General features: G+C 48.3%; 1 pseudogene; it reads left to right on the forward strand.

Annotated features, from left to right (window-relative positions):
* The first annotated feature begins 1,225 nt into the window (after positions 1–1,225).
* On the forward strand, positions 1,226–1,343 carry LOC126209781 (5S ribosomal RNA; annotated as a pseudogene).
* Positions 1,344–4,223: the final 2,880 nt, after the last annotated feature.

Genomic DNA, 4,223 nt, shown 5'->3' on the forward strand with positions numbered 1-4,223 from the left:
CCCTGAAATACTCTCTCAGGGGAAAAAACCGACACATCACGAAGAAATTATAAGAATGGGACGGAAATCGGTATATGTACAGACAAACAAATGATTACAAATTTAGAAAAAATTGATGATTTATTCAAGAGAAAGAGCTTCACAGATTGAGCAAGTCAATAACGCTTTGGTCCACCTCTGGCGCTTATGCAAGCAGTTTTTCGGCGTCGCATTGATTGACAGAGTTGTTAGATGTCCTCCCGACTGTTATCGTGCCAAATCCTGTCGAAAAGGCGCGTTAGATCGTCAAAATTCCGAGCTCGACGGATGTCCCTACCCACAATGCTCCAAACGTTCTCATTTGGTGTGAGATCCGGCGAACGTTCTGGCCAAGGTAGGGTTTGACGAGCACGAAGACACGCGGTAGACACTCTCGATGCATGCGGGCAGGCATTGCCTTACTGAAAGGTAAGCCCAGGATGTTTTTGCCATGAAGGCCAACATGAGGGGGAGGGGGGGGGGGTGTAGAATATCGTAGACCTACCATTGTGCTGTAAGAGTGCCCCGGATGCCGACCAGACGGGTCCCTCTATGAAATGAAATGGCACCCCAGACCATTAGTCCTGGAAGTGGGGCCGTATAGCGATCGACAGTCAGATTTGTATCCCACGTGTGTCTGGGGATACTCCAGACACATATTCACTAGTCACTGGGGCTCTGTTCGAAGCGGGACTCATCACTGTAGACAATTCTGCTCCAGTCAATGGGATTCCAGGCTGAATGTACCCGACACCACTGCAAACGGGCTTGTTGAGAGTCGACGCAAGGGGCGCCTTGAGCTCAGTCCCCTTTCTGTGAGCCGCCTATTAATGGTCCTCTGTGGTCACTGCAGCACCAACTGCACGTCGGATCGATGATAATAATGAATCGACGGCTCTGAATGCGACTCAGTGCGACTCAGCCGATTGCTCGGTCCTCAAGTACTGTCGTCTCTCTACGGTGATCGCTTCCTTCTTGACACTGTGTTCGACCATGGTTCTCCCATTCCTGCCAACATCGTTGAATACTGGCATCGCTCCTATTCAGACGTCGAGCGATTCGCCGAATACTTCACTCGGCTTCTTTGGATCCAACTTCACACCCTCTCTCAAATGCTGACCTGTGCGCATATGCAAGACATAGTTACTGTCCAGCTGGGTGCATGGAGTAAATCTCAAAAATTTTATGCCCTGGTATCGACATGTACGCCAACGGCCTTGCCGCAGTGGTAACACCGGTTCCCGTCAGATCACCGAAGTCAAGAGCTGTTGGGCTGGGCTAGCAATTGGATGGGTGACCATCCGGTCTGCCGAGCGCTGTTGGCAAGCGGGGTGCACTCAGCCCTTGTGAGGCAAACTGATGAGCTACTTGACTGAGAAGTAGCGGCTCCGGTCTCGGAAACTGACATACGGTCGGGAGAGCGGTGTGCTGACCACATGCCCCTCCGTCTCTGCATCCAGTGACGCCTGTGGGCTGAGGATCACACGGCAGTTAGTCGGTACCTTTGGGCCTTCATGGCCTCTGCCGGAGGAGAGAATCGACATGTACCTTACACTACTGGACATTAAAATTGCTACACCACGAAGATGACGTGCTACAGACGCGAAATTTAACCGACAGGAAGAAGATGCTGTGATATGCAAATGATTAGCTTTTCAGAGCATTCACACAAGGTTGGCGCCGGTGGCGACACCTACAACAAGCTGACACGGGGAAAGTTTCCAACCGATTTCTCATACACAAACAGCAGGTGACCGGCGTTGCCTGGTGAAACGTTGTTGTGATGCCTCGTTTAAGGAGGAGAAATGCGTACCATCACGTTTCCGACTTTGATAAAGGTCGGATTGTAGCCTATCGCGAATGCGGTTTATAGTATCGCGACATTGCTGCCCGCGTTGGTCGAGATCCAATGACTGTTAGTAGAATATGGAATCGGTGGGTTCAGGAGGGTAATACGGAACGCCGTGCAGGATCAGAACGGCCTCGTATCACTAGCAGTCGAGATGACAGGCACCTTATCCGCATGGCTGTAACGAATCGTGCAGCCACGTCTCGATCCCTGAGTCAACAGATGGGGACGTTTGCAAGACAACAATCATCTGCACGAACAGTTGGGCGACGTTTGCAGCAGCATGGACTATCAGCTAGCAGTCCGCGGCTGCGGTTACCCTTGAAGCTGCATCACAGACAGGAGCGCCTGCGATGATGTACTCAACGACGAACCTGGGTGCACGAATGGCAAATCGTCATTTTTTAGGATGAATCCAGGTTCTGTGTACAGCAACATGATGGTCGCATCCGTGTTTGGCGACATCGCGGTGAACGCACATTGGAAGCGTGTATTTGTCATCGCCATACTGGCGTATCACCCGGCGTGATGGTATGGGGTACCATTGGTTACACGTCTCGGTCACCTCTTGTTGGCATTGACGGCACTTTGAACAGTGGACGTTACATTTCAGATGGGTTACGACCCGTGGCTCTACCCTACATTTCAGCAGGATAAAGCACGACCGCATGTTGCCGGTCCTGTACGGGCCTCCTGGATACAGAGAATGTTCGACTGCTGCCCTGGCCAGCACATTCTCCAGACCTCTCACCAATTGAAAACGTCTGGTCAATGGTGGCCTAGCAACTGGCTCGTCACAATACGCCAGTCACTACTCTTGATGAACTGTGCTTTCGTGTTGAAGCTGCATGGGCAGCTGTACCTGTACAAGCCATCCAAGCTCTGTTTGACTCAATGCCCAGGCGTATCAAGGCAGTTATTACGGCCAGAGGTTGTTGTTCTGGGTACTGATTTCTCAGGATCTATGCACCAAAATTGCGTGAAAATGTAATCACATGTCAGTTCTAGTATAATATATTTGTCCAATGAATACCCGTTTATCATCTGCATTTCTTCTTGGTGTAGCAATTTTAATGGCCAGTAGTGTATTTACTATGCTTGCCAGCTGCCTGGTGAAACTAAGCTGCAGCGTCACACATCCATCCGTCGGCCGCCAAAGTTAACAACTTTCCATTTTCCATCGATACCTGTATTAAGATCAATTTCTAACTAATTTGCATAACTCATTTGTGTTGTCTCGGTTTTTTTTTTCTTTTCTTTTTGGTCTTAGAGCGCACTTCAAGTGACGCTGACAGCGCAACAGGCAGTTGGTTCTGTGATTTTCGTTGCGGCAAAACGTCCTACATCTATCGCGTGTTTTCGCCTCTGCAGTATTTGTGGAATCTGAGCAGCGGATGCTTCGTACGTAGCTATGACGGCGAAGGCATCCACACTCCCGCTGCCTCTATTCGTTCAGCAACGAACCACTAACCATACAAAGCAGTACTTACCTGCGTCGCCATCGATGGCCTAGAAATCAAAGAAGTGAATTCATTTACAAGCAGGCTATTGTATCAGCTCGAAAATTTATTCAGCCGTCACATCCTACACTGAAAACTTTTATAGAAATAAAACGAGGTTCAAAATGGCTCTGAGCACTATGGGACTTAACTTCTGAGGTCATCAGTCCCCTAGAACTTAGAACTACTTAAACCCAACTAACCTAAGGACAACACACACATCCATGCCCGAGTCAGGATTCGAACCTGCGACCGTAGTGGTCGCGCGGTTCCAGACTGCAGCGTCTAGAATCGCTTGGCCACTCCGGCCGGCTAAAAACGAGGTGATACGACATATGTATACCATGTATATAACATTTTTTTTCTTTTGTTGCTTACCCAGGCACTTCTTATATTTCCTCAACTAGACGCCTCGGTGGAATTTAAAACATTGTGCCCTCAGGTCGCAAACTCTCCATTTCAAACACATCTACAGTCCACACAAAGGATACAGTATTTAGGTCATTTAATACCTAAAATTGCAGTTTCGCTATTTTGAACTTCCAAACGAGCATCAGTCACAAAAAAATGAGGATTTTACTTGTTCAGGATTTTTTTAGAGTTAGTCTATCAACATCCAGTCGACTTTGTGTCTGGAGAAGCACACTTATTGAAATATGTTTCATTAACCAGAAACTCTGTATGTGAACGGATTGATAAAATGTTAAACAGTCTTAAAAACAGTTGAAGGCCACACCGTCAGGATTTTTGACATTTTTCTGCTGACAGTGGTGTGGCAGTTGACATGACAATAACAGCACAGCTTGTGGTTTCCGCTTGGGCGTGTGACGGATAATTTAACCCCTTCGGTCACGGTG

Source organism: Schistocerca nitens, chromosome 1 (assembly GCF_023898315.1).
Source record: "Schistocerca nitens isolate TAMUIC-IGC-003100 chromosome 1, iqSchNite1.1, whole genome shotgun sequence".
Taxonomy (NCBI): domain Eukaryota; kingdom Metazoa; phylum Arthropoda; class Insecta; order Orthoptera; family Acrididae; genus Schistocerca; species Schistocerca nitens.